The following is a 13,464-nucleotide window of genomic DNA, read 5'->3' on the forward strand; positions in this document are numbered from 1 at the left end:
CTCTTTGCTCTTCTTTGGAAGGGACCTTCAGCAGCATTAGAAAATTCAAGGTAGCTAGGCTGTTGATAGAGGAATAAAATAAGCATAATTTCTTAGATAAAATAATGCAATTACGTAGGTTATACCATAAGACATGAGTAGTCTATTCCATTACAAAACACATCTTTTTATATTATTTTTTAATTCACTAATTTGGAATGAAGTATTTAAGCTTCAACAGCTACTAAAGTATTCTTCAGGTAATATTGGACCGTACCTTTTTCAAATATTAGGTTCCTTTTCACTGCCATCTTTAAACACTTTCCATAAGCAGGCCCAGTGACAAGCAGTAGGACAATGACAAATTCGTATCACTTTGGCAAGTAAGTGGAGAAGAAATGTTTGGCTGGGGAATTCCTGAATCCCATCTATTGCTCTTCTACTCTGACACTAAACTGGGATCATGCAATTCTCTAGTTACTTAATGTCCAGTTCTATAGCTTAAATATGTTATTTCTTATCAGACTGATTCCTCATGCTCAAATTTGCTCTGAAGCAGCAGAAATTGCATTTAGAAAACAGGATTTCCTTTCCTTTATTTCTGTTCTTGGCACTCACTATCTTCGTTCAACATGTAACATCATTTTGACACAATGCAGTAGGTAATACTGTAAAATCGAATGCAACAGAAGCTACCCAGCATACACATATATGAGGAAAAAGTTTATTGTTACAAAAATAGTGTTCATTTTTCATTGGTTGCAGTTCAATTTCAAACTATTCGCCCAACTCCAGTAATCCCTCTCAGATCCCAGCTCCAGAGGTGGCTCCTTACTTCTGAGCATCACACAAGCACCTCATTTTCTTGCTTACCATGTTCAAGTAGCATTTTAGCATAAAATCTACCACTTTGGCTGAAGAGGAAGGTTTCTATTTTACCAGTAAGAATCTCTGTTTCAAAGTAGCGTACTAGGAAGGCTTGCATGGACAAAACGCCTCACCAGAGCATGGCAGGTCTTCCGACATGGCCAGATTGCTTTGCAAATGTAAATAAGGCACCCAAGAAACATTCTTTGGAGGAACAGTTTTTAAAAAGCTATATAATCTATAAGAAAAATAGACAGAAAAGTGTAGGACACTTTCCTATGCCTCAATCCGTCAGAGCCTTTAGGAGCTTTTTTTTTGTTTTGGATTTGGACTGCAATGAATGGGTGATGTCTGGATACATTTTCTTTTTTGGTTTTTTTTTTTTGGTTGTTTTTTTTTTTTTGTAATAAACCTGAAGAGAGATGATTTATAGTGTCACCTCTATATTGTCAGCCCTTTGTATAATTTACCAGAAATTAACAGTCACTGTACTAGTAAAATTATTTTAGAGAACCGTTGTGATAACATGCAAAAACTCCTTCCCTGGGCTAATGTCCATTTATTTATTGCGTCAGGGCCAGGGCCTAAATGCCTAAAAAAGAGCGTGTCACTTCAGGCAGAAAAAATTACTTTTTTTTCCTTTTTTTCTGAATTTTGGCAGTTTTGTATTCTGGGGGGAATAGAACAGGTTTAGGCATGGAGGGATTTACATAATTTGACAAAAATTCTGAAATCGTATCAGCTGGCCATAATCTTCATCTACCAGTGAACAAAGTAGCAAAGTTTAATTCAGCTGAAGAGGTGGGATGAGGTGGTTTTACTAGCTCAAATAAAGGGAATGGAAGAGGAGAGCAGAAGTGAAACTGTAGCATAGTTCCAGGGACAAACAATTAGGAGGTTTGCAAAGAAAAAGAATCACAGCTTTGTGTGTTGGAAAACACTGTAATTAAATCAAATGATGTCTCTGATGTTGTTTTTGTACTGTAGAAAGAAGTTTCTAGCGACCAGCCCAGAAGAGCAGTAACAAATTTATCACATAATGAATTTTGTTATGCGGTGAGGAATAGAGGAAAATGAACAGTGATTGAGCACCAACCTAATGTAGTGTATTTGTCACTCTGTGTGAATTAAAAAGCTAGAGGGACGCTGTATAGTATTTGCTGTCTGTGTTTTGATTCATGGTGTTGTTGGCTGTCTTAGAACTATTAATGATAATGTCTGGTGAACTTTTGAATTTGGAAGAGCTAGTTAGGGTATTTTCAACTGGGAGCATGTTTAAAGTACATTTTTGGAAGGTTCAGTATGTTCAGCATAACCTTGGACCACTAAGACCGAATACTTCGATCAGCATGACATAACAGCAATAATCTTAACATTACTTACGCATACAGCTAGATTTTTATTTTTATTTTCATCGCTAAAGTCAGTGCCTGCAATGTCACCGGTGATAATGTATTACCATTTTTCGTCTATGGAAATGGGAGGAAAATCACATAGGCTTAATAGGAAATATTATGGTAATCCCCACATAGCGGTTAAGATAACCGTATTTCAGCAGGGCATAAATTGCCCTGGGCTTCTTCTGTATTCAGACAACTCTGAGACTTAAAAGCAAATGCAGATATGTGTTTCCCTTTTCCTGGAGTTCATCAACATAGTATTACCGTTGATTCAACCAGTGAAAGGGAAGGAGACATATGTGGGTCGTAGGGAGTTCAGAATGACTGAAAGACATCACCACCAAGTATCATAAGTATTACTGCCCAAATTGTGTGATAATGGTGGCTGTTAGGTATTACTCCATTGGTCGTGCAGAAAAATCTAAGGGGAAAAAGCTAATTGAGGATTACAATCTCACATGGACAAAGATTTGGTGGAGGTGGTTGCTATTGACTTTATTCAAATAAAAAGTGAAAAGTCTATCTACACCCTGAGGCATTATTTCATATCAATAATAAAATATCTGCTTCTTATACTGCCTCAGCAATACATAAACATACATATATATGAAATATATTATGATATGTATATTCACTGCTTCAACCGTGATGACAACAGGGTTGGAAATACTTTATTTTAATGAGCAAGAATGGCAGAGGAGGAAGGCTGTAACTCAAAGTTCCTGCAGATCGCTTTCCTGTATAGAAGAAGGGGAGCCTGACATTGCCACGCTGCAGCACTGGGGCCCTTCAGCCCTGACGGCGGGTTAAGGCCACGTGGTGTTACGCACCGTGCAAATTTCTGAACAAAAAAGTACTTGCTGCCCCAACACATTTATCCACTACATACAAGCCAAAGGAAACCACATCAGCCTGGAAAGAGATGGCAAAAGCCCAAGGAAGCAACAGATGATGTATAGCCCAAAATGTCCAGAAGCTGCTTTGGAGCCAACGTAGGGGAAGCGGAGGCGGGAGAGCGGCAGCGGCTGGAGGGTGCCTGTGCCGTGGGTGCACGGGTCCCAGCACCGAATTTGAGAGGAGTGTTGGGTGCGAGGGCAGCCGTGCAGCCTTATCAGGGTGCTGCAAATTTTTTCCTTGTAATCTGATGTCTCTTGCACGTTCTCCCCATCTTGGTGACAAATCCTCTTGTTTCGTACACCCCCATCCAAAGGAAGGAGCTAAACATCCCTGTGCTCGGACTCAGCTGAGCAGAGCAGAGCACATGTGGGATGGGGCAGGAGATGGGGGTTGCCATGGAAACTCATCACTCTGCTTCTAGTCTCTGTCTAAGCTTTGATACCAGATTGAAGCAGCCTGGTCTAACTTTCATCAGCTGGCAATGATTGCGAGTGTTCACCCATGGTATTCTCACTCTTTACCCTTTTGAATATTTGCTTTGCTTTTCTAGAAAGTAAGACAAAAAAATCCAATTTTAAGTACAAAGCTTTATAAGACCTGAGCCTGTTCTTATGAAAACAAATTCTAGGATTTTTTGTTGTTGTTCTGGGGTTGGGTTTTTTTGCTAAGTAGCAAGCTGCTATGCAAAAGAGTTAAGAAGACTTCAGGGTATTTTATTTATCAGCCATTGCTTGCTTCATTTGATAATACAGCCTAACCAGTGTAACACATAAAGAAAGAAACAGAGGTCTTAGAGTTGTTCTGCCCTAATCTCCCTTTTGTTAATGTTTCAGGATCAGCTTTAGGTCATATGAGGCCCCTGTTGAAAGCCAGCTTAGATTGCTCACAGAAGAAAAAATGATAGGAGAGGAGAAGAGGAGGGGTCAAAGCCTATTCTGAAAGCCACCACAACATATGCAAATTTTTTTGCTAAATGTCATAACATAGACATAAGGAATATATCCTTGAAATATGAATGACTTTTTAGATCTGTACATATGAACACATATAACCACGTTAGACTATATATGACGTATTATATACGAATAAATCCACAAAAATAGTAAACTTATTAAAAAGAAAAAATGTTTTGATTACCTGTTTGAAATTAATTTACAACCAACTTCCTCGAAGTGCAGGGTTTTTTGTATTTGTTTCTGTGAGTTCACTCCTGAGTATCTTTTCCTTTCTTCTTACTGCCTGGCTGGCTTTTGTTCTTTTACCTTCCCTTTTTGGTGGGCTTGAAAAGAGCCATTTGTTTAGTGTGGTTCATATTTCAAGTACTGTCAAGCATAAGTGAATAATACTTGGCTGATTTCACAGGTTTCAGTTTTACAGCAGTAATGTTTATCATTTGTTGACTCCATATGCTTGTGCCCAAATAGCAATCTGAGATGTCTTATACACAGCACATGTGTTTTTGGACTGTGCAGAAAAGAGATGATGGCAATAGTAGCAAACTGAATTACATAGAGAAAAAGAAATAATAGTTTATTCCAAAATTTTTGCCTTAAGAATTAAGTCAGACATCATCAACAAATTCTATGAGGTGCTGAATTAACTTTTTTCTTCTTCCAGGCAATCACTGTAATACCTGAGACTGTAATGCAGGCAAAAGCAGAATTGGTCTGGCTGGCTCCTTTACAAAGAAGTTGATTTGCAGGCCCCTCTTTATGCTGAAGTTTGTGCATCATCTAAGAGGTGACACTGAGATTCAGGTAAGAACATACAGTACATTTTAACTTCATTCATAAAAATTAAAACAAGAAACAAATTATTTTATATACCAGCCTTAATGTGCAGAGTCTGTGTTAAGCCACTGATAACACAAGCTTTAAGGGACCTCCCTGTATTTTTATGTGTGACTTCCATTATATCCATTCTCAAGAAGTATACCACACTGATGCAGAGCAGGATACATTCTTTTCTAGAAATGCCGCTAAGTTAACGAGTCACCTCTCCAGTTCGGATTGCTCCAGATACAGCGTGGACTGACAGCTCTGGCCAGATAACAGTATTTCAGAGTATTCTGCAAAGGCTGTAGTGATTGCCCATGCGCAGGAAAAGCTGCCACCACTGATGCTTCGCCACTGGCGGTCCCCACACCCTATTCCACCAGCAACTGGTAGTCGGCAAAGCACTTGCAGCTGGTAGGAGGAGAGCTGGTGGCACAAGTGGCACCCGTTCTTTGCCTGGTTTCCAGCTGAGAGAAGCAGAACAGATGGCTGGGAAGGGAGACAGGGCAAAGAGCAAACATCCATGGAGCAATGAACAATCTCCTCGGACTAAATGCGCGCATCTACCCAGCAGATCGGGATTCCAGCTTCATACTGGTCTTCTAGGTGCAACTGCAATAATAAACAGAATTTAAAAATAGATGAAACAATATTCACAACAAATCAGAAAAAATAAAATCAACCTTTTCCTTTTTACTTCCATGTAAGTGATGGTTTTAATTACAAGAGAATTATTCCGTGATTGAAAATGGGTGAGAGAATGCAAGAGACGTCGGTTCACATGACCATGAATAGGAAGAGAAGTGCTGCCTCCTGCGAAGTTTACCATCCCGTGCCTTCTACTGTGCAAGGAATACACAACAGATGACTAAGAGTATCGTTCCACAGGTCTTCCTTTCAAAGGGATATTCCCCTATGTGAGCTAACCCCCAATTAAATTAGGCAGCTGCAGCTATCACTTTCTTCTGCATATCATGTTTCTCTGAGCTTTAAGCTGGAGCATGTGATTTTCCACATTTGTATCCCAACCCCCAGCTCCCCACTACTTCCACTCAGCAGGTTTGCTCATCAATAAGTTTTCCAAAATCTTCCATCAGGTATTATTTTACAGGGTCCACAGAATATTTACTTTCTCTGTTCCTTTTGTCATAACAAGCTTGGTTTTTCTGTGAAAAAAAGAAGTTGCGCTGACCTGCACGAGTAGACCACGGCAGTTTCTCTGTCCACCCGCAGAGCTGCGCAGCCCTGACACCGCCGTCCTTTTGGCAATGCGGGAGCTGAAGAGCATCGGTGTTACGGTGTGCTATTGCACAGATAGTACTTTGGCTTGAAAAGAGGTACAGCTGCATTTAGACAATACTGCACCTACGCTAGCCTGTCTTTCACAAACTAGAAACACAAAATTCTTGCAGGAACTTCAATGCACCATATGCTGTCAGGTCTCAAGTACATTTGTTGAACTCATCATCACTATTACTACTGACTCTTCTTGGAGTCAGTCAAATGTATATAGTCTTTAGTTACTATATAGGGGGTAAGGAGTGTCTTGTCAGTGAGCCTGTATAACTGTGATCTCGGGGTTCTTTGAATATTTATTATTAGCAGGTCAAAAAGGGCTATCAATATATAGAAGGTGGAGAAAACAATGCCTTAGTCCCACGTTCGGAGCTGGAAAAGTCACCCATGCAATATTCAATGTCTTTTCCTGGAGGATTTTGCAAAACGTAGTAAGATGCAACGGTCTGTTCTGCGGATTGGGAATCGACAGAGGGAGATCTGAAACAATTTGGCCTTCCAGCTTCTTTGTGGGCAACATCACCACAGCAACGGTCGTAGCTGATGACAGACAGCCCTTGGGGTCGGCACTGGGGTCATTCTGGGGTCTTTACCAGCGTTCATTTCGGAACAGTCTCCCCTCTTTTTAACACCCCCACGTATTGCACGGGGGGAAGACGGAGAAGGGTAAAGGCAAAACACAGATTTGACCTGGCATGCTTGTTTCTGGAGAGAATTCTCTTTGTAAAAAGAATCTGCAGCAGCAATGCATTTGGGAGCAGGTAGCTGCAACAGTGCTACAGGAGCATAAGCGCGGTCAGTGCTTTCTAGACATAGTTACACAATTCCATTATATGTCCATTCTCCAGCCTTTTATCTAATGTTAGGATAAACATGACTTTTCAAGCTTATTAGATAAAACATCAAACTGCACCAAGATTTAAAAAGTTTCATATTTTCTTTTTTTTTCCCTTCCTTAGGGTATGCTGGAAAAAAAAGCACACAAACCTGAGATTTTAATCTCCAAGTGGTTATCCTGATAACTAATAAATCTAACCTTTCCAAGCAGACATATGAAGTTAAGGGGACTAATTGATCATGTTGGCACATAGGTGTTGCTCATTCTGCAAAGGCCAAGTTAATCCACATTGATGTGATTCAAATTAACCTTAATCAGCTACTAGGCTGACTGTGATTTCATTACTGGATATGCTACAATTAGACATCTCCTGTCTTTAAATGCCCCTCAGCTTTACTGCAGTGATTTTTTTTTTTTTAATAATAAACACCCATTTACACATCAGATGCTATTAGCGTAATTGGCTTTAAGATTGACTTTTTTTGTGTAGTCACTTTTTGGTTCTGTTTATTCTGAAAAGGTCAAGTAATACAGATTGATGTGATCTAAATTAACCTCAAACAGTTACTTCTGTTCTCAGAATGATATGCTGTCATGGTGGGGAAGGATCAGACAGTTGCCTTCTCTTTCCTTTTTTTTTTTTCCCTCCAGATGCATAAATCATATGTATTTCATTCCTGGAGGCAGGTGCAAAACACTTACAACCCTATAAATTATCTTCATAATAGAATTCAAAACCAGTTGACTATTCATCAGAAAACTTTATTTTTTTCCCATTGAAGCAATGCAGGTATGCCACACACTACAAAAGATACACTTTTCAAAACTGGCTTTTACTTTGACACTAAAACCCGATGCAAAGTCCACTTTTGCAAAGCTTTCTTCCCTTGGATTTCATACCTCAAGCAGACAGTGTGAACACAATTTTCAACTACAAATTCATGGGCAGAGTGCTTGATTGTGGCACTGAACAAGTGAAGCAGGCTCCCTCCTTTTATTTGGTTTCTTGAGGAAAACAAGTGTAATTTCCTTACCTCTCCTCTCCTTCAATTATCTCAAGCTAAGAGTAATGCCTCTTAACACCGCCTTGATGAAACGGAAAGGTAGGACGAGTGAAACACTCAAGGAGGGCCATAAGAAACATGAGACAAAAATGATAACTTTTCTTCTGAGGGAGGGAATTACATGGGGAAGGTGAGGGCAGCAACAACAACTTAAAACCAGCTCTTTCCCCTGTCTGCCACGTACACTCTCTAAAGAAAGTTAGCTTCCCCGCAGGCAGGAGGCAAGGAGAAGACACCTCAAAAACCCCTGTCCGTGCCACGGGATGGATGCTCTCCCCTTACAGAGGTGTAACTCTGGGTGCCCCATGCCCCTCCGAGCCCAGCAGTGGGAAACCGCCCCAGGAGGGGCTCGGGGTGAAATACTGGTAAAGGCAAGGAGGGGCAGCAAGCCAGGCAAATTGTCCTCCTGTCCCAGGTACCGGCATGTCTCCCCACAGCTCTGCACTCAGGCAACCTAATCTGGACACAGATACATGGAAATACAACTTGACGTAGGGAATAGCCACAACTGTCACATCATTTATTGATCAGAATAAATGTTTAATTTTGCATTTAGTTGAAGACTGCACTGTAATCAATAATTAATTTGACAGTTGTGGTTATTTTACATGTCCAGTCCCCTTTCTACATGCAAAATAACCAGAACAAGCATATTATTTATTGATTCAAGCCTGCACCTGAACCTGAAGAATGGAGCACAGTACACTAATTTTGGCAGTACTTGTATGACTTCAGAGCTACTTTCCTCTCTGACGACGTCTCCTCATGTATCAGACCTCCCTCTTGTTTTATTCTGTTCTGTTGAAATCCTCAAATTTGAAACTCAGCTCTGAACAGTAGGCAAGGAGAGCACTCGAGGCCAGAAACAAATAAAAGGAGTATTTTTTAATCCTGCCAAATCCTCTAAAACACACCAGAATGACTGCAAAGAGAAACAGTTACGCAGACAGAAGAGCAAGTGATTCTGACTGTAAAGACATCTTCTTAAAAAGTAAAAAATGCTTATCAGATCTCCACCACTGTGGAAAATCCAGACTCTTTCTCTGAATAATGCAACACCTTAAATAAAGAATTGAAAGGAGCTGCAGTTGCTCTGGGAGATTTCCCTAAATCTTCCAGCTTTGGGGGCTGGAAAAGGAGAGCAGAGGCAGCTGTATCTTTGTAGTGTTCACACAGTGTTAGGGTTGCTCCCTTAATAAATCTTGAAGGAAAAAAATATGGAAAAGCACCTAATAATTCTTTGGAAACTTTCAGGGTAACTAGCGCTGAACATTATTTAGGATGCATTCGATCCTTAAATTTTGATACACAGTGAGGCTCTCTCCCTTTTCTGCCTCCTATTTGCCACTGTATTTCTTCAAGTGTGAAAAATCTGTAGGGGTTTATTGATTTTTTCCCCTTGTTGCTCAGTATGAAATAGAAAGGGTGTGAGACAGGCAATTGGTGAACCCACCCACCCTACATCTAGGGACAAACCTATTTTTCTTGAGATATCAGTTATTTTGAGGCTCACCATATAAGCAATATTAGAGACGTAATAAAGCTGCCTACCCACAAAGAAGTCGATTGCTTTAGCGACCAAATGCATATGATAAACTTTACTTAAAATTGACATAATACTTGTTACATGACACGAGACTAATGATGAAAACAATCCTAGCCAAAGCCAATTATACTGTGGGTTAGTAAGTACGATCACAACTGCTATTTATGGTGACAGAAATAATATCATGATTATCTATGAAAGACTATATACAGATGGTGAAGAAGATTATGCTTGGCATAACTCAGAGACACAAATTAAAATGAATGTCTGTAAACAAACCGGAGGAAGTAATATTACATCACTAAAAATGAGACTGACCTGCTCTTTCGCTTAATGCCAAACTACATCTGACATGACTGTATGAAAAAACTGAAGTAGCTTTACTTATGTATGTGTAAGTGGGTGTGGCTGTCTGTATGTAACTGTAATACAACTGCCACGTTTTTCAGTTTGGATGAAAATAGTATAAAATACTGTTGGGCTCTTGGCATATATGCCTTTGGGCCTTCTGAAAAATATGAAATATTAGCACTTATACAAAGTAAATTGCTTCAAAGTGGTTTTAATAAAGTTTAGTATGTGTTTGGCAAAAACTGAACCTTCTTCTTTGCTACACGTGAATGACTAGAAACATGCAGGCTCACACCAAATAGATATACGGCTTCATATTCATTAGGGTATTATCAAGTCTCATTTTTGCATTTAGGAATTTTATTATGCCTACTTATGTTCTTGTCCCCCATTATGAACGGAGATTAATTCAACACCATCAATTTATAAGCAACAAGATGTGTAGAGCCAGTTATCATGCTAAGGCTCACTTCGTCTGTCTGTCATCCTAGACTGTCATTTACAGACGTTTACTTTTACAAGACCATAAAACGATCCCAAAGTAGTTTGTTACTGCAAAGCCATACATTATACTGGGGTTCTCATTACTCTGGTTCCCTAAATAAGTTACAGTAAAACTTAAATGAGCATGTTAATGATTGTTGTCAGTGGTTTGCTGTTGTTATTTTTTGTTTTATGACCATGTATCTCTATTTATCAAAAGCAGCCCTAAGTCTACAGTATTTTCCTAGCTGTCCCATGACAGCTTTTTCACCCCACCCTCTTGCCCAGCAGCATTTCAAAAAAGCCAAGTACAAGGAAGGTTTTAGTTTCACTTTAAAACATCCAATTCAGCGTGTTAGGTGAAAGAAAACTTTGAAGGCAGCCAAGCTACCTCGTGAACACAACAGCTATGCTGGAAATGAAACCTGGTGCTTCTCTTTGAGGACAAGCTACCTGCTACGTGCTCTTGACCACGGGTGTTGAAAACTCAGCAGAAAGCATCTCCCTTTCTGGTCATTTTGTACTCAATAAGCTCCTAGGATGCTTCTGAATAATGTTTCGTATTTACACCTAATTAGAAACACGGATCAGTCTTTGTAAAGATTCTGAACTAGATTTTCAAAATAACAACTTGACAAAAATTCATCTTCTGTTCAAGCATCAAAATCACTGGCAGATTTCACAAGAACCTCTTGTAGAAACCTGTCCTATGAGACCTAGCCCATTATTCTGAGGTGCACCAGAGAAAAGGAAGGTGAATTACCATTACTTTTGGCTAAAAAAATCTATTTCTTCTCTGTAGTTTCTTCTTTGGCTTATCACCATCCCTCTTTAGATGTTCAGGGTGGAAGGGGGTTTAGATTTTTGTACTGTTGCAAGCATTTAAATAAGATGAGCCTAATGACTGTCCCCCTGTAACTAGAGGAACACCAGAAGATCATATTTTGAACTATTTGCTATTAAATGACTATAACAAGTGTCATCAATCAGGAGGAAGGCTGTGACTAGTTAGGAAACTATGAAATTCTTTATTAATAGGTTAAGAAGTGCATATGACATCTGGTAGAACACTTCTCCTGTGAACTACTCTACCATACCTATTTTTCAGTATTCCTGGACTAACGCAGAAAGAACATTTTCAGGACTACAGAGAAAAAAAAATTAAGAAGGCATTCAGTAAAGATTGTTTTAAGAAAAAAATCCTTCTATGCACAAATATTATCTGTTATGTGACTAAGAAGCCAGAACTACTTCTAAAGCTCTAAGGCTGGAAAAATTGGATCCACAGATACGGTACGTGAATGATGTTGCATGAATGGCCTATATTCAGTGCAATAAAAATGTTGCCATCTGCTATAAGAGAGGATGAGAATCACTATCTTAAAAAAGTAAATATTTTTGAACTGACAGTGCCAGAGAAAGTAACAGACACATGTCATGAAGAAAATGGCAAAAGATCTATTTGATTCCCCCATGTTACTATCTGATAGTCCTCAGAAAACTGGGGACATTCCAGAGGTTTAGAGAATTACCAACTTTTGTATATTTTAAAAGAATTGAAAGAATGACTAGGAACGACAGCTTGGTCAGCCTAATCTTTGTTCACAGGTAAAAATCATTACGGATTAGAGATTACAAGTGTAAGTACTGCCCATCAGCTTGGGTTCAAAGAAGGTGGATAGTGCCATTCTTTTATCTTTGGTGGGATTATGGATCTAAGCAGTAAATTGGTATAGTATACTGGGATTTTTCCAATGCATTTGATTTAGTGTTTACAAAGTGGTTTACAGAAAAGGTTAGCCCCATATGTAATTAATAGTAATCAAGGATCTAACTAGAAATTCATAGAATAGATTAAAAGGATCAACTAGTATCATTACCAACGTAGCTACGAACATCTGAGGTCATCTTTAGCAACATCACTACTGAATGAACTTCTTGGCCAACATTATTTTCTGTCATGAACTTCAGGATAAAAAAATCCTTCTTATTAAAGCCTGAGAAAAACCTTGACAGGGTTTTTCCTGCAGAAGGATGGAAGAGCCTTGCAGAAGGATGGCTTAAGAGAACTTATGATCCTAACTTTTATGAAATTTAGAAAGAACTAGTTTGTCTGAATAAGGTCTCTGAAACTGACATTTGGAAAGAAATTTTTTGTTTTGTTTTGTTTTTTTTTGTTTTGCCAAATAACGTTAGACATCTGCCACTGGTTCCCTGGTATTAGAAAGGTCATTATACCATAGGCAGCAGGAACTGTTAGAGAACTCCAGAAATCTTTGGCACTCACTAATTTGAATCTGAAAAAATATCTAAGAACTTGCCAAATACGGTCTTTTCAGAATAACAGGCTGGAAATATGAGAAAACCATAGCCTAAAACGAGGATCATCTGAAATAGTCAGATTTGTTTATTGGTCTTTTAGTGAAGAAATTTCAAACTTCTGTAACCCACGATCATAACTTCATGAAAGGGCTGACTGAATTGGTCTTGTTCAGTCAACCGTCAGTCATTAGTAATGGCAAGAAGGCTTATTATACATTTTGTTCACCCCTGAGACAAGCTAAATCCAACAATGTCACTTTTAACCTTACGAAAGGAAATAAAACGGCTTAAAGCTGTTTTCACACCCTATAAGTCATACTAGATATAAACTCTCAGACAGGTCTTGATGATATCTGTCTTTTTCGTGGTTTAACCCCAGCCAGCAACTAATCCCCACCCAGCCGCTCACTCGCTCACTCCCCCCTGGTGGGATGGGAGAGAGAATCAGAAGGGTAAAAGTGAGAAAACTCGTGGGTTGAGTTAAAGACAGTTTAACAGGTAAAGCAAAAGCCGCGCGGGCAAGCAAAGCAAAGCAAGGAATTCATTCACTTTTTCTGTTGCGTTAAGAGTTACTGTCGCATACAAATAGGAGTCCAAGGAGTGGCTGAGGGGGGGAACCCTCCCGTTGAGTCACGAGGTTCAGACA

This window comes from Ciconia boyciana, chromosome 5, assembly GCF_034638445.1.
Source record: "Ciconia boyciana chromosome 5, ASM3463844v1, whole genome shotgun sequence".
NCBI lineage: Eukaryota > Metazoa > Chordata > Aves > Ciconiiformes > Ciconiidae > Ciconia > Ciconia boyciana.